Genomic DNA, 22,906 nt, shown 5'->3' on the forward strand with positions numbered 1-22,906 from the left:
CTCTGTCACCCAGGCTGGAGTGCAGTGGCCGGATCTCAGCTCACTGCAAGCTCCGCCTCCCGGGTTTACGCCATTCTCCTGCCTCAGCCTCCCGAGTAGCTGGGACTACAGGCGCCCGCCAGCTCGCCTGGCTAGTTTTTTTGTATTTTTTAGTAGAGTGTTAGCCAGGATGGTCTCGATTTCCTGACCTCGTGATCCGCCCATCTCGGCCTCCCAAAGTGCTGGGATTACAGGCTTGAGACACCGCGCCTGGCCTGGATTGTTCTTGAAAGACTGTGCTTAAGTTGTCCAGGCATCTGCTTTTGGGCGATGAAGCTGGACCTAGAATATCAAGAGAGAGGTAAAGCCCTATTTTCCCTCATCAGCTTCTGGAAGAAAGGTCACGTGAAGGTGATACAAACTTGACAAAGCACAATCTGGATAGGCTATTGGTCTCCATGGTGGCATGATTTGCACATGAATAATCTAGATTTAGAGTAAAGTGCTGTCAAGCACTGCATTACATATTCAGAGATGGGGAGGGCAAGCCACACTGTGAAATGTCCCCTGGAGGAAAATGAATTTCCCACTGGCAGCCATCCTGGGAAGAAGTAATCCAGAGGTGGTGTTTGTTTGTTTGTTTGTTTCTTAAGCCTAGAAATAGGGCAAACCATTTGGGTCTAGATGCTCAAGCATGTACAGGCTTGAATTACTCCCTGTGGCAGGGAAAAGATGGAACTGAGCTAAGAACTAGCGGAAAAGGAGACTCTGAAGTTTCGGTGCACATCTGAGGTTGTGAGTCCAAACCCATCCGGTATCAGGTGTAAGTTGTTCCTTGGGTTTGGCTGGTTTTATCCTCAAGACTTTAATACGTTGTCATAAACTCAGCCTTATCGTGTCCTGAAAAGAACTAGGGAGAGCACTGGCCACCAATGGGGGACAGACAGGCACAACACAGAAGTCCTCTCAAAACATGAGAGTTAGCCTGGGGCAAGATGAAGGGACTAGAATGGGGAAACCTAAAAGATCTCTTTGAAAATACCCAGGAGTCAGGATCCTGGGAATTCCTCAAAATCATTAAAAGGCATTTCGAGGAGAATTTATTTCTAGCAATTTGCTAGTGGGAAGCTCCTTGGCCTAATAATGTAGTTTTTTGGTTTTTTTTTTTAAGTGTAATCCTATTTTTTTTTAAATCACAGGCTAGTAGGGGATTAGATCACACCAATTTTGATTGAAGTTACTATTATTCACTTACAACTAGTAGTTGTAAAAACTACTAGTGTTTACCTATTTCAGGGTCTCCTCTTCTTCCTAAGCACCCAAAAAGTTTACTTTCAGCCCTTGTACTCAAGTGTGGCCATATGACTAGATCTGCACAATGAAATGTGAGCAGAAGTATATATGTAATGTGTAACTTCAATGTCAAGGCAGCAAGAGCTAGTGTGCCACTGAGGCAGGAAAATAGGGTCTGGAGGCAGGGAACATAAGGCTGATTCACACTTCAGCTATAACAGAAAATACCTCTCCATAGGGCATACTCTGTAAATGACTGTAACTTTACTTCATCCTCTCCATTTACATAAGGCATAACCAAAGTACCAGTGGAATCCTCTAGAGGGTATGTAAACTCCCAAAAATTCTGTAACGGGGTCTTTGAGCTCCTATACTCAGGCCAGCTCCCACACTATGGAGTGTATTTTTATTTTCAGTAAAACCCTTCATTCCTTCCTTCCTTTGTGTGTTTTGTCCAATTCTTTGTTCAAGACACCAAGAACCTGGACACCTTCTACCAGTAACATTATCACCAAGCTTCCTTTTCCTTTGCTGCAGAGACATGAAAGATCTGTTTAGATGGGATGGCAGCACCACAAGGAGCAGGTAACCTAAACCCCTACTGCCACCCACTAGCCAGGCTCTACTCAGACTTTGTGTGAGCAAGAAACACTCTTTTGTTGTGCTAAATTGATTAGATTCCAGGACTTGTTATGGCAACACACTCTAGTTAGCCAATCCTAACAAATGCAAACACATTCTACAGACAAGGAAATAAGATTTATAAAGGTAAGATGCTTGTCCAAGGTCACTTGCCCAAGGTCACATAATCTAACACTGTGGGAGGGAAAAGATTCAAATTTAGGCTCTTCTGACTCTAGTATATAAGCTCTTAATCCAATCTATTTATCATCATTTTATCATCAACATCCCTGAACATTGGCTATCTGTACCTAAGTGCCAATTCTACAAATACAGTTTTGTAGATGAGGAACTAAGGCAAAAGAGGAAGGTTGACTTCAAATTTCTTAGTCACTATTAAAATATAAACAAAACATTTTAAATCACTCCACATATAATACTATTTGTATTATACTTTCTTCTGATCCCCCGAAAAACTATATATACAAACACATCTATTGTGGTTTAAAAAAAAAAAAAAAGACCGGGGTGGAATATAAAACAGAAATATAGAACATTATTTAAAGATATAAAAGTAATCATTATTATATAGTATTCATACATATATCTATAGAAAAAAAGGCTTGAAGGAAATGCACAAAATATTCATTTGGTCATCTTGCAACTATTTATTGAGTCCCTTCTATTTGCCAAGCACTTTTTGACACAGGCACAGAGCATAAAACAGACAATGTATCTGCCCTCACAGTCCTCTTATAGTCTAGTATTATTTCTTGGAAAAGGGAAAGCCATGGGGAACTTTTATTTTCTTCTGTATATTTTTCTGCTTTCAATTTTTCCAAAAATATACACTCTCAATATACTATCAGAAATCCATTTTAAATCCACCATTCCCAAATATATCCCATCACACAAATCATGATGCAGCTCTCTAAAAACCATTAGAAAAAAATTAGTCAGCACTGAGGATTTAAGTCAGGTGGTCTTAAAGACATCTGTTAAGGGAAGGAATTTATAATTGGGATTATTCATCTTTTTATGATTTACAAGTTACTAGTTTCTTCCAATAAAATTACTAAGAGATAATGATAAAAACTGAGTTGGATGACAAGATAATTTAGTATCATGCCTTGTAGACAATAACAGCAACCAGTGATTATATTTTCTGAACCAAATATTGACATGCAGGTGATGTCTCCAGGATTATTTGTGGAGACAACAGAATATACTATTCACAAGAGTGATCAGCAACTATTTATAAATCTAATTACCTTTTCCTTCAAGCTCTGGCCAGTTTATTTCAATAAATAGTAAAACCAGATTCTTAACAGACAGCTCCTCTGTCCTCCACCTTTCCATGCTCAAAACCCCAAATAGCTGCTGTTTCTGTTTCCTTAATTGAAAAAGGCACAAGGGCAGCACCCTAAAACAAGGTGAGGACTAGGAGCCCCCCAGCCCTCCCTCCCTCCGTGCTCTTCTTAGCTGCTCCCGGTAGACATCCCCTTTCATTTCTGTGGACCCTGCTGATTCTTCCCAAGCAAGCTCCCCACTCAAACCACTGGTCTCAGGCATCAAAAGGCTTTCATTTCCCACCTTGCTCCCCTAGCTGGCCCACCTGATCCAGGATCTATGGCATTCTTGGCTTTTGTCTCTCATCTTCGCTCTCTGACTTCTTTTTGGCTGGTTGCTTTTATAACCTTAGCTGAATACGTTAGTCAGTCAGCTTGTGGACAGAGGATTTAAGGGCTAGGGAGAAACGGCCAAAATGGAGACATTTTGTAGACTGAGTGTTTGAGCTTAAAGGGTTGTTGAAGTTTACTCCAAATTTATCATTTTGCTTGAGGAATCAAGGTCCCTGAGTTTAATCAAAATTCAATTCTGATTCCTCATTGGTTCACATGAGATCTATGAGCACCGAGACTAGATCTTCTTCCGATCACATCCCTACCTGGGATGATGCTCAATAAACACTGCTGAATGAGTGAATCAACATGCAGCAAGTCATGATTCCAGGCATAGCTAGGGTTGGAACTCTCCCTGGTGGGGATAAGCCTATGGGTGGGATCCAGGATATGGAGCTAGACCTGCTCAGTGGGGTTGGGTAGGAGCAGAGGTGGCTGCAAAGACTGGGAAAGTACAAACAGGCAGAACAAACTGTCACAGGAGAGCAGAGACCTGCACAGGGACACACAACTGGCATCAGGGAGACCCAGCCAGAGGCAACTGCACAGAAGAACATATCAGGAGAAACTAAGGCCAAGAAGAAGTGGGGAAACCAGATAAGGAGGCAAGCGCTAGAATAAAGAAAAAAGATACCCTTGTCCTGGAGGAGCCAGGATGAAGGTTCTAACAAGAAAGGACTTGGCTGCAGAGAAATGAGACGCACAGGGCTGTAGAGCTGGTGAGGGGGCGGTGCTGAGGCCCAGACTCAGGTCTTCCTACTCCAGGTCCAGTGTTTCAACCTGGCAGATTCCAAATGGCTTCACGATGAAACACACACTCCTCCACCATGAAGCACACCAAGATGCAAAGCCTTCAAGGGTGGGATCCTGTGTAGATCACTGCTGTATCCCAGGTCCCCAGAACAAAGCCTGGCACATAGTGGGTGCTTAATAAATACTTGAATAAATGAACAAAGAATTACTGATTGGCAGTTAAAAGGAAACTCAACGTTCCCTCCCTCCATTACCTGTGGGCCGTTTTCCCAATTGCCCACACTCATCTCCCTCTCAAAAAAATTCCTGCTGTGGATATTCAGGGCAGCAATCAGTATCTGTATAAAGATATTGGGCACTCTAGTAGAATTCCCTAGCCCAGCCCCTGAACATCACCCCCATAAGCAGTTCAACAAGGCGATGTGGAGAAGACAGAGTCCTGAGTGGCTTTTCCATACTTCACTCCCACATCTGTGACCTTGGGGACTCAGGCGGATAAAGGAAAGGAACAGCATGTTAATGAAAGTCTTTAAGGCAGTGAAAGACTTCATGCTGAGAATTCTAAGATATTCTCCACATCCATAGAGAATTTGGCTTGACAATTTTAAAAATTACATGGAATTTAGTAAAAACCAGGAAGTCAGAAGTCCTAGGTTTCAGAGACAATTTTATACAACTAGATCTCTCGGCCCCAGTCTTTTCAGCTGCAAAATGAGCAGGATATTAGTAGATGATCTGCAAAGGCCACTTCTAGTTCTAGGCTGATTTTGGTCTTAATCATATTTTTGTTCCTACCTAAGGCTTGAAACGAAGCATCTTTGTGTCTGTTATAACTCTGGGCTTCATGTCAAATAACTTACTAAGGTTCTACTTCAGTAAACATCTGGAAGCTACACATAAACATTTCCTTTACTGTTAGAAGCAGCAGTCATCACGATGGTTTCTTAATTTCCATTCCAAATTTTCTACACATAGACTAGGCTACAGAAGTCATCCTACCTCCTTTCAGTTTTATAAAAATGTATATTGTCTATAGTCACTATCAGACATCTCTGTTATTTTGGCAGATTTCTCCTATTGGGCAGTTAACTCTCTGAGAACAAGATGGTATTCCATTCACCAAGTACCTCTCATAGCACATGAGAAGCTATCTTGTACTTGGTGGCATCTGACGAACATCTGCCGAGTATCTTTTCATATATTTTTATCATATGTGTTCCTATACACATTTCAGATGTATCTCTCAAGCTCTTCTGTTTGGTTTAGAATATCCTTGAGTACAGATAATGACTCATTCTTCCATTAAAGGCACTAGCCCGTTTGAAAGTATTGTTCTAGCATTTTTGAAAGTATGTAAAGGAAAAGAGTAAATTAAACCAGAGGGTGTAAACCTGTATTGAAGAGTCAAATACTAAATATTTTAAGCTTTGTTGACCATATAATCTGTGTCACAACTACTTACCTGTGCTATTGTAACACACAAGCAACTATAGACAATATATAAACAAATGAGCCAGCCTGCATTCCAATAAAACTTTATTTACAAAAATTGACCTGTACGCTGTCATTTTCTAACCCTTGCAATCAACCTCAGAACCAAAAAGCAAGCATAAGATAATATAAAATAAAATAATAACATGATAATAACAAAAGAAACAAAACAGCATCACTTTACTAATTATATCTAGGCATTATCCAATTATTTAAATGTATTTAATGCAATGTACATAAGGCTGTGTACCCAAATACATAACTACACACAATCACTACGTTTCAGAATCATAAATCCTACTACAATGCCCTTCAGACTAAAAATTTTGCTATTTCCAGAACTTATCCCCAGAAACCTCTTCTATTCTATTCCAAAAGATCTCTCTCTGGATAATAAAAGTTGTGGAGGGAACAAAGAGGAAGAGGTGGTCAAATAGTAACAGCACAAAAGTGTGGGTGGTGAACTCCCATCCCTCAGTAATAGCAAAATCAGCAATACAAAAAAAAAAGTCAGATCCCACAATCCCCAAAAAGGTATCAATAGGGGGTCCTGGTTCTCAAATGTTAGTCTACAAAGAGGGAAAAGAAAGGTCTCATATTTATAAACTTCATTTTTTTTGGTTATAACTTAGAACAAAATGTAGGGAATTCCTCTAAGGGAAGAGACCACCCCTCATATTGTCTTATACCCAATTTCTGCCTTCAAAGAAAGAAGTAAAAACTAAAAGGCAGAAATGAAATCCACAGGCAGGCAGCCCAGCGACATGTGCTGGGCCTGGTTAAAGATTGACCCCTGACCTAACCAGTTATGTTATCTGTAGATTCCAGACATTGTATAGAAAAGTACTGTGAAAATCCCTGTCCTGTTCTGTTCCATTCTGATTACTGGTGCATGCAGCCCCCAGTCACACACCCCGTGCTTGCTCAATCAATCACAACCCTCTCACGCGGAACCCCTTAGAGTTGTGGGCCCTTAAAAGGGATAGGAATTGCTCACTTGGGGAGCTCGGTTTTTGGAGATATGAGTCTTACCGAAGCTCCCAGCTGAATAAAGCCCTTCCTTTTTTAACTCAGTGTCTGAGGGGTTTTATCTGCCGCTTGTCCTGCTACACCTCCACTCAGCAGCCACCTGAGGACTCTGACACGGGTATTTTGCACCTGTTTTGGTTCCTGCAAGAGATTCATCCAAACCCTACTCATCCTTCCTAGACAACCACTATCACTCACAAACATACATGTGTTACTAGTGCATGCTAGTACATACAAATGTGCATACACACACACAATACCCACTTGGAAGCTGGTTATTCTGTACCCAGGATAATCATCTCAATTTCTCCCCATGAGGTCCCTAAATAATAAACAAAGTTACACTTGAGTGGTCTGACTACAGAGAAGATGAGAAAGGAAAAGCAAGGTGGCTCTGCCAAAAGATAACAAAGGCTGCAAACTGATCCCCAGGAACCTGGAGTCATTTAAATGGCCAAGATACTTGCAGACAGAGAGTCCCTGGTGCTAGACACTGCCCCGGAAAGTGGATTAGCCTGGCAGACAGTATTAAACTCAGCCGGGATCCCTGGGAGAGTCTGCCAGCGACTGCTGGAGTGCCCACCACATGTATTTAGGAACTTTGCGAGGGTTCCGAGGCCTTTCAGGGCACAGCTGCTTTATCCCAAGGAATCAGCACACACACATATATCACAGAGGCAGTTTAGTACCTCACTGCCCAAAGGAATGGAACAGAGTGGGAGCAGGAGGAGGGGAGTTGAGCAAACTTAGAGAAGAACGGGTTGTAAAGTCTGAGTCAGTTTATATCTGAAGGCAAGGCTGATAGAGGTGTAATTAATTTGCTTTCCACTCTCTTTGACCATAATTCAATCTTTCTCTCTCGCTTCACATTCAAAATCCAAGGTGGACAGAGGACATAGACAGGAAGGGTGACCTATGAGGCTACAGACAAAGCAGAAGTCGCCTCTACTGCCATGAGCAATTCAATTCCTGGAGTTAAAACAATAACATCAGCATCATCGTTAGAGTCGCTTTGAGAGTAAATGCCACCAGCTCCCGCAGAGCAGCCCCAAATTAATGACATATAAAAAAGAAAAGGACACCAGGGTAGCCAGTCCCACTGAAATGGGCAATCAATGTTTCTATTACAACATTAAAAAAGAGGAGGAGGAGGAGGATAGAGGAGGAGGAGAAGGAGAAGTAGTAGTTCCCCCAAAGGAGAACTAAGTTGTTAGTGAGGAGGAGCAAAAACAGAGTAGTCTAGAATCCAAGAGGGTCAGGGGGCTTATGTAAGGGAGGTGGGAGGCACTGTGGGCCAGCGGCAGGTGCACTGCTGCTGCCAGGAATAGCCTCCCTGCTGGTTCAGAGGCAGTGAGGAATGGGGCACCCTATTTTCATCCCCCAGTGGCTGCTTCACTCCCACCAGAAATGCTTCTACGTAGAGGAAGAGTATCAGCCTTTGCCACATCCACCCCCCTGTCCCCAGGAGATCCTTGTGTCCTCTCCTCCTGTGGCTTAAGAGAATAACAAAAATGACCTCCACTGGAGGTAGATCACATCTTCAGGTTCTGTCCCCTGTCTGTTTCAAATGGGCTTTTCAAACATCAGCAGGCACAGGGAAGAAGGGTAGTGGGAGACCGCTGCGTGACCAGTTCAGGGTTTCCCACCAACCTGTCTGCAATCATTGACCGTCCAGATGCAGCAACGGACATTTGTTTTACCCTTTTCATTCGGAGCTGTCACTATGCGACCTCTGCCACCCTCTCATCTCTCACCTCAGGGCACCTGCCTCAAATAACTTCCCTTGTGTTGTCATTCACCTCATGGATAATTGATAGCATGTCAAGCTGATGCTAAGAAAAGAACAAGGTGGGTAGACGTGTGCCTACTATAAATAGATCCACGACATGACCAGCATTTGCCAACTTTTGAGCAAAGAAAGGCAGAGGCAGAAATGGCAGCAATGGCAGCTTCCCCTGGGTCCTTGGAAGAGCTGGCTTCACACTGACAGCCACAGCCCTGCTTGAGTGGTTTGACTCAAGCAGAGGGCTGGGAAGATGCATTTCTCCATTTGGGAGCAAAATTTAAAATATCACACGTGCTGGAACTTTCAGGGTTGTTTGACAGATGCATAAAAGCTCAAACAATGCATACTTCAAAACGTCTGCTTTCTTTCTCCTACATTATATTTTTCTTTGTATGTTTTAAGAACTTTATTTCTTTATTTTGCTCTCAGGGGCATATCTGCTTCTAAGTTTTTATATACATATACTCACACAATTACATATGTAATTGGCACCTACACAGATTATAAATTAGGTATATATTAGATCCTGCAGCTACAGAGAGGAAGAATAAAATAGGACTCCAAACTCAGGAGGCATTTATCAGGAATCCTTTTGGTACAAGTAGCAAAAAACAATTCAATATGGAACGAAATATAAATTAAAAAATGATAAAGATGTGAGGTCATTTTCAACATGTCTCATGAAGAGCTCCCCACCAAATGAGGGGGCCAATCCATGGAAAAGATTAGATTAAGGGTGTACCTTTCCATCCAAGCCTATTTTTTCACATGGTCTCAAGATGGTTGCCTTTAGTTTAAGGGCAGTGGGAGGAGGAAGAAACAGAAAATCGAGACAAGTGAGCTTTTCAGGCTTAAAAGTTGCTTCTATGTCTAGATTGAGATCTTTGCCTTGGTCACTCACACATGGAAAGAAGTGGCAACAAATCGACTTGAATGCTCTTCCGTCTCTTACGGCATTGAATTGCCAAATCAACCACAGGCCTCGTCTGAAAAATCTTGTAACTGCCAATCCCCCAAGAGAACCCCAACTTCTCCAAAAGACCCATCAACAGGAAATGGGCTGTGAACATTGTGCAGGCCATGGGAAGGGCACTCTCTCCTATGCCCACTTCAGACACAGCCTGAAGGATAATGGATGAGGAAGAGGCCAAACAGAAACTGTAGGAGGAGAAACAACCACCTGCAATTATTGTTAAAAAAAAAAAAAATTATATCTCAGAATCGCAGAAACTGACTATATAAACTTTAAGTGTTGGCATCTACAAGCCAAAGAGCAAACTGCAAAACACTGAAAATTGAAAGAAAAAGACTTGGGTCCCTGGTCTACTTCCTAAATGAGTAACCAAGCAAGTCATTCAGCCTTGCAAAAGGTCAGTCATGGAAGGTTCTTAGGAGAGGTATATTTTGAGCCAGACATTCACCAAACACTTCAGTTGAACAAAATAAGAAGTTCTTCCTTATGCAATCATCAACAGTTAACAGACACAAAAGAATCTGAGCTGAGAATGCAACAGAAGCCCCAGTGTACATATATCACCAATAAACCTGTTTCCTGCAGAGGCTTTAATAACCAAGCAGATAGGAGATCTCTCTTCTGTTTCCAAGCAGTGGATCTCATCAATAATCCAGACAGGAGATAATATGCCAAGACCTGCTGTGCCCTCCCAGACGAGCGTGACCTCACAGGTTCCTGGTTATCATGCTCCAAGTTCACGCCTAGAAAATGATGGAAATATACCCTCCGCTGCACAGCCCTTTTCTGATTCACTTGTAAGCTACACTAATAATCCCATGATGCAAACACAGAGGAAAAAAAGTCATTCGGGAACCGTCAGAAAGGTTATTTTTGCAAGACATGAGGGAATGATTATAATGATTTATTAAAATCTTACAATGTGAGAAAGTAAGATCGGCAAACAAAATCCAATTAAGGAATTCACCAAATAAAAAGGAATTGAACTCCTCCAGCCTCGGGTTGACAAAGAAGCCATTCAGTAAAGAGCTTTATATGCTAAACTTAGCTAGTAAACCTAGTTATTTTCCATGCAGTGCTGTTCTTAAAGAGCTATTTAACTTCATCCATCTCTACGATCTAAAAGACTAAGTATTTTGACTTGTGGGTTTAAAAAAATATATTTAGTTCCAATTTTAAAATGAACTTGCCTCAGAGACTACATTGTGTAGATTTAAGAGTTGATTAGTACCGTGTTCCTAAGGCTAACTGCCCAACACATTTCCCTTGCCCTTCCATTCCAAAGACCAGTCCTAACCACACAAGGACCACTAATACCTACCCACAATTTAGTTTTCAACTTCTCACCCAGATATATTTATCTGCCTTCTTCTCTCAACCATGTGGGTTCCATATATTTTGGATGTGTTTGGGGGTATATAACTGTTCGGTTATATTTTTTAATATCTCCCTGTAGTATTTGTTTCTTCTCTGGAATTTCTCAGTAAACATTCTCCAGGATTTTTTTTTCTTTAAATCCTCTCCAAAATAAAGGCATGAAAGCTGCCCCTGACTTTCCAAAGCACCACTGGTGCCCTGGGTACCAACTCTGTGTTCTGCTTCACTTAACGTTGCATCCACTTCTTAAACCTGGGTCCTCGGGCTTCCCCCACCCCACTTCCGGAAAAATCTCTCTCCAGAGTCAGCAATACCATCCCCATGGAGACAGAACCCCTTAGCATTTCTCAGTCCTGCTCTTCAGCCACAGACACTGGTAACCACTTCCTTCTCTTTACCACTCTTTCTTAATCTAACTTTTGTGTATGATTCATTCCCAGTTTTCCTACACCCTCTCCTTCCCAGGCTTCTCATCTTCCCATTCTTAACCGTTGGTGTTAGCTGGGATTCTGTGTTCAGCCCCTCTTCTTCTCCATGTGATTTCCCTAGAAGTCATCCACTTTCATGCCCCAGCTACTCCCATATGGTAAGGAGTCCCAACATTCGCTCCCTGTCAGAGACCATTCTCCTGACCCGCTAGAAGGGAATGGCTCATATTGAAAATATCTAAAACCGTACCCATTATCTGACGCTCAACACCTGTCCCTCCACCTCTACTTCCTATTAGGAAAAAAAAAAAAAATTGTTCAAGCCAGAACCGGGCAACCAGCTCAACATTTGTTCAGGAAATCTCTCTTAACCAATAAAATCTCAATGCCAAGACGGTTCCCCAGGGCACTGGGCACTTGACATCACTGCTGGCCAGATCTATGTGTTCATGAGTTAGAATGCAGCTGAGAAGAACAAGATAACTATATCCACCTGGCAGAAGTAGCTATTTCTTTAAAAAGTAGTTTAAGGCATATAGCGAAATTGGAGAATCGCACACACTCTTTCCAACTTTGAGAGAGCTTGTTCTCCTCTGCACCCTGGGGAAATCAGTCTTCTTTATGTTTTCTCTTTTCACAGCTACTTGTGACAGTTTAGAACAAAGCACAAGTCCTGTATCTTCTGGTTTAAGTTTCCTTTGTACAAAAGAACCTTCTTTTTCCAATATATTGGGCTATACACGCTTATTTGGAAGAGATTTGGAAATGGAAATGAATCCACTTTACTACCCCCTCCTCAAGCAAAATGGAGAAATCTCAGAAATGATATCTGTGACACTCACACCTATGGAACCAGTGGGGTTCTATGAGCCCCCGGGTGAGCTATGGGGCTCCTACCTCCCTGAGGCTCATTCTGGGCCTCAGGTCTTGGCCCAAGTAGTAGCTCCCGCATCCATTTCTGTAGGCAACGAAGTGGTAATCTGGTAGAAAAGGAAGGGAGTGGACTCTCTTCTCAAAGCCATTTTTGTGATACACTTTATATTAAAAACATATCTCAGAGGCCATGTGCAGTGGCTTACGCCTGTAATCCCAGCATTTTGGGAGGCCGAGGTGGATGGATCACTTGAGGTCAGGAGTTTGAGACCAGCCTGGCCAACATGATGAAAACCCATCTCTACTAAAAATACAAAAATTAGCCGAGCATGGTGGTGGGTGCCTGTAATCCCAGCCACTTGGGAGGCTGAGGTAGGAGAACCACTTGAACCTGGGAAGTGGAGGTTGCAGTGAGCCAAGATTGTACCACTGCACTCAAGTCTAAGTGACAGAGCAAGACTCCGTCTCAAAAAAATAATAAATAATTATACATACACACACACACACACACACACACACATATATCTCAGTCTGACATATCAGACTGAGGAAAAGTCTGATCTGTCTTTCCCCAACAGTGCTGGTGCTTTTTTGGGCAAGATCACACCGGGTGTTATCAGGAGATAGATACTCAAACCTAAAGCACCATTTGTTTGTAATCATACCATTTTTTAACTTTTCCCATATAGGTGCTTTGGGCTTACTCACAGAGGAACAACTATATTCAGATTCTAAAAGTATCTATATTCTTCTAAAGTTTTTTAAATTTTATCTTAGATTCAGGGGATATATGTGCATGCTTGTTACATGGGTACATTGAATACAGGTGGGGACTGGGCTTCTAGTATACTCATTACCCAAACAGTGAACATTGTACCCAATAGGTAATTTTTCAACCCCCTCCCTCTCCTACTCCCCCAGCTTTTGGAGCCCTCAGTGTCTATTACTTTCATGTTTATGTCCATGTTTACCCACTGTTTAGCTCCTACTTACAAATGACAACACGCAATATTTGATTTTCTGTTTCTTAGTTCACTTAGTTATCTTAGTTCACTGAGATAGGCCTCCAGCTCCATCCATTTTGCTGCAAATGACATAATTTCATTATTTTCTATGGCTGCTCTAAATTCTTTTTTTTTCCGTTATGTTTTTGAGACAAAGTCTCACTCTTGTCCCCCAGGCTGGAGTGCGATGACCTCGGCTTACTGCAACCTCTGCCTCCCAGGTTCAAGCGATTCTCTTTCCTCAGCCTCCAAGTAGCTGGGATTACAGGCACCTGCCACTACGCCGGGCTAAGTTTTGTATTTTTAGTAGAGATGGGGTTTCACCATGTTGGCCAGGCTGGTCTCGAACTCCCGACCTCAGGTGATCTGCCCACCTCAGCCTCCCAAAATGCTGGGATTACAGGCATGAGCCACCACGGCCAGCCCCTCTACATTCTTATTGATAGAGATTCTCAAGCAGCTATGGAAGTGGTTGACAATAGAACAAGGGTAAAAGATTTCCAAGAAATTCTTAACTAATTACAGGCCTAGGCTGGGTGAAGAGATTACACCAATATGAACTCATTCTCCCTTTCTTTCTCTGTTTCTCTCTCCTCCTTTTTGTCCCTCCTCCCTCACACACACTTTGAGCATCCTCAGAAAAAAATTTTAAAAAGAGTCTTGATATTCTCATGCCTCATTGTCCAGAGTAAAAACTGTGGTATCCTGAAAAACTAGAAACAAAAAGGCATACTCGTTGTGGCACCTTTGCTCACCAGTGTGAGTGAGAAAATAGAGTTAAATGGAAAAATGTATGTACCCAGAAGACACACAGATAGACTGAGGCAATCGACATGGAATCCTCCTAATCCTCTTCCGTGCCTCCAGTCATGGAGGAGTTACTCCCTCTTTCTTTGAACCGGCAGAGCCCACCTCACCTACTAATCTTTCCTGCGGGCCCTCTCCTTTCTTTCCCTTGCGCTCACTATTGATGACTATGGTGATTTCTCTAACAGCCAAGAGCCCTGCGGGAAGAAACGGCATTTTCCAAAACTCTGGGCTTATACCCAGCTAAGCCATTACACCTCCCTCTTTCCTCCCCAAATGCTGAGCGCCTTTGCCAGTAGCCTGTTGTCATGGTTACTCTAATCTTTATCTGCTTTGCTTGCTAAACATGCTGGCTCTGCTCCAGCCCACCTCCTGGTTCTTCCCACCTCTGTGGCCTTCACTACTTCCCTCCACCCCAACCTCGTTCCCTTCCTTCCCTGAGGGATAAAAGGAAAGAAGAGTAATCACTGTTCCTTCCCCCCCACCCCACTCCAGTCTACTGGATTTTATCAGGAGTTTCTTTTCTGTTCCCGAATGGAAAAGCACCACTCACGACAGCAACAAGCAGCAATTGAAAACGAAGGTTCTACACAGGCTCCAGAAATGAAGGAGAAAAGGAGAAAGGACAGCCAGAAGGGGGAAGTCCAATAGGAACCATCTCAGTTGGCAAAAAGAAGCTGATGGCTAAAGTTATTTGACAGGCCTGCTGAGGTCCACTAATACCACTTCACCCAACAAGCCACCCCTCAGAATAAGACCTTATATCCTGCTTCAAAGAGATAATCCTTCCCCTCCTCTTGCCTCTTCATGTTATATCCCTCCTTCCTTCCGGTCCAGAGGGATGACATTTCCATCTCCAGTTCAGGCAATTCCCGTTAGGCTGTTCTGGACTCTGTTATCTCATGCCTCCTTAGAGATCTTAATTCAACCAAAAATTTCCTCTCTTGAATCTCAAACCAATTTCTCCCTACCTACTCTTTCCTCTCAGCATTGAAACACAATTTCCCATCTTAAAACAGCATCCCTTGTTGGTCCATATTACCCTCTGATAACTGGCCACTCACCTTTTTGGAAAGTCATCTCCCCTTTCTGTCTGTTTCTTCGTTTTGCCTTCAACCCACTGCGCAGTGGTTTGCTTCAGTACCATGCCAGAGCCAAGGTTAGGAAGGACTTGCCCGTTAAATTCTGCGGGCCCTTTGTAGCCTTTTTACCACTGTATTTCCTGACAAGTGATTGTGGTGGTCAACACACAGGACTTTGGCATCCTTTCATTTACGTTCAAATCTTGGCCCTGGCATTTATCAACTATGTGCCTTTAGTCAAGTTCTTTACCCCTTCTGCTGCTTCAGTTTCCCCATATTTCCTTGATGTAAATAGCAAGGGCTACCTCACCTGGTTATTGTGATGATTAAATGAGGCAACACTTGTAAAACAATCACAGCCGTGCTCACTCATAGAAAGTACACAGAAATCATTAATGACTATTTTCTTACCTGAACCCCTCAGCAGCACTTAGCAATCTCTTCTTCTTGACACCCTTCACCATGTTCTCCTCTTTCTTCTTCTTTCGCTGTATTTTCCCCCTTGGGCTCCCATTTGAAAGCCTCATTAGCTTTCTTTCATAGAGTAGTCCACAGATTCCTGTTCTGGGCCATCTGTTCCTCTCAATCTAAACATTCTCCCTAAGCAATCTGAGTTCTACCCAAGACTTTAACTACTATTATAGATGGTGGGCCCACAAATCTGTATGTTCCTCCAAACTTCTCTCCTGGACTCCAGACCCATATATCTGCCTACTGGATATCTCCACCTCAATGTCTCACCAGCAGCCTAAACTCAACTTGACCAAAGCAAGTTTCTATCCCAATAAATGGCACCACCTAGAAGCCCAGGCCTGAAAACTGGTGCCATCAATCACCTCGTCCTCATCCCTCATTTTCTACGTCCAGGTAGTAATTAAACCCACTTGGTTCCACTTCAGTCTCTCTCAAGCCAATAGCTGTCTACTATTACTGATGTTTTTAAGGCACTCATTATTTCTGGCCTAGATTATCAAAAGTATTTACCCTTCTCAAATCATTCCATATATGGTAGCCAGAACAGCCCACTTTAATGCCAATATGACCATATTCATTCCCGATATTAAATCTCCAATAGTTCCCCATGGTCTCTAAGTGTATATCCCAAACTTAACTAGCAATCTTCTTAATAGATTCCTGCCTGGGACACACTCTGACACACCTGAAATCAGATTTTCCAAGAAAGTGGCCTGACAACATTTGCAACAAGGGCCAAGTGATTCTAATGATGAGGTAAGTTTGGAAAATGCTGGCCTCTAAGATAAAAGAGCATGCCCTTTATGTTACAACTGCTCCTTTTTAGAGTATCCCTACAGTCTTTCTCACATTCTATACTCCAGCAGCAGGGAACACTAAAGTGAGAAAAATATGTAACACCTCTCTCTCTTCCAGTTCTCTGCCATTGATGAGCATTGCAAATTGGTTTTCCATGTTGTCTCACACCCAGGTCCTGGTTATGACACCATTATAGTTGCTGCCTGAATGTGGAACACCCTCACCCCAGCATGGATCACAGCTAACTCATTTTGTTCAAAACCATTCAAATATCACCTTCCCCAGATATCTGATCTCCTTGCTTGGTTCAATAGCTCTCCCCAAGCCCTCACCCACCTCCAGCTTTCATGAGATCCATTTCACGTGTGCTCCTATAGCATCCTGGGCTGACCTCCACCAAAGTAGTACAGGATACATCTGCCTCCTGCTCTCCCTGCTATGGCAAGTGCATCTCCTGATCTCAGAACCTAGCCTGTTCCAGACAAATAGGGAATTTAATATTGTGGAGTGAGTGACAAAGAATGATTCCAGTAGGCTTTAGCTCCATTGCCCAGCTATTCACATCTGTTCAAAACCTTATGGCCTCATCCAAAGTATTCATTTTCCCTCCCAATTTCATATCACTTAGCATTTTGATTTCCATGTTCTCTTTATTCTCATCTAAACTGTTGATGAAAAGTGTCAAATCAGGGGCCAAGGTACAGAGCCCACATGAGAATTCTCTCTGGTTAGGTACTCATTCACTCAAGTGGTATGGTAAGGGCTGGAAAGGGCTAGAAACTTTTATGGACAACAGAATGACTACCGTCAAGCGTCTGCCTGCCTGTGAAACACTGGAGAGGCCATTCAAACAAGAATGATGCTATCTGACTATCTGACGGTCCTATTATACTGTTTATATGCACCAGTCTTGTCCAGGAAGCTACGGGTGTGAACTGACGTGCACATCAAAAGTCTTGCAGGATCCTAGATATGCCACCTCCGCTGTATTTGCTCTATTTAAGGTTTTGCAACTTAAATTTTCCCAAAAAGAAATCATGCTGCTTTGGCTTAACATTCTCAGTGGGCCAATGTTTGCATTTAGGGATCACTCATCTCCTGTCCAACAACTCCCAAACTGCCTGTTTCATAACCTGTTCAAGAATGTTTTATGGAAATGATGTCAGATTCTCTTATCTACAGTGTGTGAAATCCACAGTATTCTCATTTTTGAAAACCTAGAAAATGTTTGCCTACCTCAGCTTCCCAGCTCCTGTCCGATTTATTATCCATGATTCTCCAAAGATTCTAAACAGTAACTCAATAGTTTCTCTCTGTATCTAGAATGTAATTCATCTGGGCTAAAAAGGCTTGATTCATGTAGCTCAGGCCAGTGTTTCCTTACACCTTCCTCATCCAGAGAGAATTTCAGGCCATGCCTGTCTGCTCCAAGTCTCCAGTAAGACCTCAACCTCCACATAGAGCAATTTTCAGCCTCTCATGAAAACTAGCAAAGCATGCTACAATACTTCTTTTTTTTTTTTTTTTTTTTGAGACAGAGTCTTGCTCTGTCACCCAGGCTGGAGTGCAGTGGTGCAATCTCGGCTCACTGCAACCTCCACCTCCCAGGTTCAAGCAATTCTCCTGCCTCAGCCTCCCGAGTAGCTGGGACTACAGGCGCCTGCCAACATGCCCGGCTAATTTTTTGTATTTTTAGTGGAGACAGGATTTCACCGTGTTAGCCAGGATGGTCTCGATCTCCTGACCTCGTGAGCCACCCGCCTCGGCCTCCCAAAGTGCTGGGATTACAGGCGTGAGCCAGCGCCCGGCCCAGCATGCTATAATACTTCTAACCAGTAAGGATAAGGTAGTCTAGGCCTGAAAAATAGACCACTAAATAAGGGACAGATTGTCTACCTGCTTTGGCATTTGCCCAGTGTTTGCTATTGTCACAACGTTTATTTTAAGCCCCTAAAAGTGTCAAGTGATGGCTCCTACATTGACTTTGATCAGATGCTATCACAGATCCAGGCACAGAGCCCGTGAATATTTAATAAATATGTAGTAGGTGGATGCTTACCCTAGACGTGAATGGTGTTGCCCTAGGACAGACCATATTCCTTAAAGTGCCCCTCCCCTCCTCTGACTCTTTCAGTCCAGGGTGGCACCCTGGGAAGCCGTGTTTTTCAAAAGCTTCCAGAGCACACCAGAATTATTGCTCCAGGTGAACAGATTCTGAACCTTTAAGTTAATTTCATCCTTCAGAAGGAAGTTCTACATTGAGAAAGGGTCAGAGTTCCTTTTTCTGCCCTCTTTTTGCCAAATATACACATCTAAAAGAATTTGCAGAGAGCCAGGATGGATCCTGTTTAACTTGTTTCATATATCCCCTAACATAGCATCCCTTGTAGCAGTACTTAATAAGGATCTGAAAGTTCATTTCGTTCACTTCCACCCAACTTCTCTTGTGCTGGTCCACAAGAGAAGTTCATTCAAAATCCCAGCACTTTGGGGGGCCGAGACGGGCGGATCATGAGGTCAGGAGATCAAGACCATCCTGGCTAACACGGTGAAACCTCGTCTCTACTAAAAAAATACAAAAAACTAGCTGGGCGAGGTGGCGGGCGCCTGTAGTCTCAGCTACTCAGGAGGCTGAGGCAGGAGAATGGCGTAAACCTGGGAGGCGGAGCTTGCAGTGAGCTGAGATCCAGCCACTGCACTCCAGCCTGGGCGACAGAGCGAGACTCCGTCTCAAAAAAAGAAGTTCATTCAAGTCCTGCTTAGATGCCTCCAAAGGCAGGCCACTCACCACCCCAAAAGGCAGATGTCCTCTACTGACAGTGCTCTTCGGCAGTATGGCCTTTCCTCCTGGTTTGTCTAGGGTACCTGAAACAGCCCTGGTTTGTACCTTTTGTCCTGTTGTATTGAATAAACCTGGCTTTCACTCCGAATGTCCTGGTTTGAAAGATCATACAGTGCCCATATTATTTTCCTGCAGCTCAGGATAAACCGTGAATGCCTTATCCTGAGCTATGAATATGTTCTCAGTTCCATCCCCACCTCCTACCTCTCCAATCTCTTTATCCAGTACTTCCTGCTTTCTACCCCTACCTATACCACAGAGAAATGGTCCCCTTCCACATTTTATCCAAGAGGCTACAGGGGCTTCTGGGTAACTTGCCTAAGTTTCACAGCTAATAAGGAGAAGACAGTTTTCTTTTCCATCTAAATATATTCAGTTTCTTCCATGGTTTCTCCTGAGACATGCTTCCAGACCCTCAGGCACCTGCTAATTGCCCTTCTCTGGGCAAACATGAGGCACCAGGTGCGGTCCAACCATTGAAGACGGGTGTCACTTCCTGAGTTCAATACATTAACATTCCATTAATGCAGCTTTTTAGTTGCCTCAGTCAGATTTAGTGGCTTATATTGAGCTTTTAGTCAAATAAAACTTCAGTGTCTTTTTCTACCAGAACTACTGCCAGTAGAGTTTTCTCTCCCACCATTATGTATCATTGATTTTTTATTCCAAAATAAGATTTTACATTTATCCCTTTGAAATGTCATTGTGTTATTTTTAACCCAGCATTCCAGCATATCCACATCATTTTGAGATATATTTTTGTCATCGATTACATTGGCCATCCTTTCCAGTTTTGTGTCTGCGACAAATTTCATGAGCATACTTTTTGTGCCCTCTTCCAACTTGCTGGCAAAGTCACTGCCCAGAGCAAGTCCAAGATCTGAGAATTTTAAAATGACCTCACTAATGATATTCCTTGTCTTGTCTGTGATGTCACAGTCTTCCAAAGAGCCTTCCTGCAGAAAGCATTCACTTGTCAAGGTTTAGAACCACTAACACCATCAGCCCTATGTAATGATAAGTCAACATGAGAGTCTTCATAGAGATGATGCAACTGAATCCCACATTGTTTACTAAAAAATTCAGCTAAGTAGCCCTCAGGTCTGGATGGACTCTAAGGACAGGCAGCACACCATATGGAGGCCTCCCGGAAGACCACAGCCCCAAGTCACCCAACCTTCCCACTGGCTAAAGAGAGAAAGGAGATACACTCTGTTGTCAATTTCACCCCCAAAGCTTTATCTATTTTCCTAGGAGAAGTCACATCTATACCTTACACTGGTATCAGGCATTTAAATCAGTATGGCAAGTCAGGTTTTCAGAAAATACCACTGAAAGGAAAAGGCCAAGAGAAGCTACTTGAACAAGAGATTTCCTAAATGTCAGATCTAGTTCCTGCTTGAAACCAACTCTCAGCCCCTTTCATTTACAGATGAAGATAAGAGGAGAAAAGAGCTGGAACAAGATTATTCAGGACTTGTGAGGAAAGGAATAAAAGTATACACCAGGAAAGCTCAAATAGAATGAAAAGTGAACCCTCAGGTTATTCTGAGACAAATATTATGGGATTCTACAGCCTAACGGAAAAATGAAGCAAACTCTAAGAAACAAACATTTCCAACAGTGATATAATCAGACTTCCATTAAGGATGGTTGTGTCAACATGATGTTCATCTCTACTCTCTTCCCAACCTCCAACATAATGAAAGTAATTAAGTTTTTTAAAAAAGTAAAGTTCCACAAGGACACAGAGAAATGGAGAGGTAGAAATAAATGTTAACAAGAGTCTTCTAGAAGACGGAAAGTGAATTGACAAGTTATTACTAACCTATTAGCACAAAGAAAGCTACAACTCTCAAAGAGCAAAACCAAGAAAAGACAAGCATGGAGCCCCTCAGAAAAGCTGAGGAATTGGAGGAGGAATTGGAAGTGTCATGGACTTCCTCCAGGGCAGAGAGAATCTTCCTTATCTCCTCCTTCCCACTCAGCACACCTAAGGCAGGAGAGGAGGATTTTTTTTTTTTCCAGAGAAATTGAAAGAGGGATCCTCAGGAACTAGAGACTCAAATAGGGAGGGCTTGCAGAGTGGTGAGGGTGGTGCATGGGTAAACGTGAGTCTGAAAATGGAGAATGGAGTGAAAGTCAACACCCACAATGAGATCTTTCTGTTTCCTGCTCCAAACTTGGCTCCCACAACACCTGCAGCAGGTGTGTAGCCCCAGGAACAAGTCTGGGTGGTTCTGTTCTGGAGATTCTGGACAGCCCATGGGAAAAGCTTCCAGATGTTAACATCTGAGGATCCTCCAACTGAACAGATCTGTGATCCTAGACCACTCTGCAGCGGGGGTCCACTACCAGAAGAGCCTGGGCCACCAACAGAAGGTGTCCTGTCAGCTCTTCAGAGCCTTGTTCATGTATGTGACCTGATGGGGGGCCACTACCCGAAGAGCCTGGGCCACCCACAGAAGGTATTCTGTCAGCTGTTCAGTCTTGCTCACGTATGTGATCTGATGGCTGCAGATCTCCTGCCATTGCAGGAAAGCCACCAATATGAAAGACAGGGCCAAAGTACTCAATTAAGAAGAAAGAACTGAAAAATAAAAGAATATGACAAAAATAAGAAACAGCTACTGAGATTTTAAAGTATCACAGGGGAAAAAAAACTCTTTGGTAAGAGTTAAAAGACAAAGCAATCTCCCAGAATGTAGGTCAAAGGTAATGAAGAGATAAAGGTAAGAAAATTAGAGGATAAATTCAGGACATACAACTTCCATCTAGTAAGAGTTCCAGAAGAGAAGAGAAGAGAAGACAAGAGAAGAGGAAGAAGAGATAATAGTATACATGTGGCTCCACTATGAATAGTATTTATAAAACCTTAATCATTTAAAAAGTGTAGTGGTTAAAAGTAGACTCTGGAGCCTGATTTACTTTGGTTTGAAATCTGGCTCCACCAACTACTACCTATATGACTTTGGAAAGTTAGTTAACCCAGGTCTCAATGTCCATATCTGCAAAACAGAAAGAATGACAGTATCTGCTTTATATGGTTGCTATGAAGATTAGTTAATACATATCTAAAGCTCTTCTTTCTTTCACCCAGAAAATACATAACAAAGGTGAGCTATTGTTTAAAATATTACATAATATTCCAGTATGGGAGGCAGAAGAATCACTTGAAGCCAGGACTCCAAGACCAGACTGGGCAACATAGCAAGATCCTTTCCCTACAAAACAAACACAAACAAACAAAAAAAGCAAATAATCTGATCATGAATCTAATCAAGAACTTTGATGTACATATATAAGGAAGCTACAGAAAGAGGGAGTATGTTAAGTGGACACAAGATGTTCATCTAAAATGGTACTATCTCATAGAAAGATGATAGTATTAGGTACCAACCTAATATTATCATCTTGGCAAAACCGAAATTACTTTTGCACCAACCTAATAGATAATGTCTGCAATCGGCAAACCAAATTATCATAGCATAAACGTAGTATTTAGAAGTGTGGATGTAAATAAATACCAGAAGGATAAGCTAGAGAAATGGAAAGTTGCTGTCAGGGGAGCAGGACTCAATAGTGGGGACGGAGTGAGGCATAACAATGTGAAT

General features: G+C 42.6%; 1 protein-coding gene across 1 annotated transcript in view; it reads right to left on the reverse strand.

Annotated features, from left to right (window-relative positions):
• The window catches only part of DGKI (diacylglycerol kinase, iota), a 461,461-nt gene that overhangs the window by 357,992 nt on the left and 80,563 nt on the right, over positions 1-22,906 (reverse strand). The gene's annotated exons all lie outside the window — the stretch shown is intronic.

This window comes from Colobus angolensis, unplaced genomic scaffold (assembly GCF_000951035.1).
Source record: "Colobus angolensis palliatus isolate OR3802 unplaced genomic scaffold, Cang.pa_1.0 Scaffold2, whole genome shotgun sequence".
Lineage (NCBI taxonomy): Eukaryota > Metazoa > Chordata > Mammalia > Primates > Cercopithecidae > Colobus > Colobus angolensis.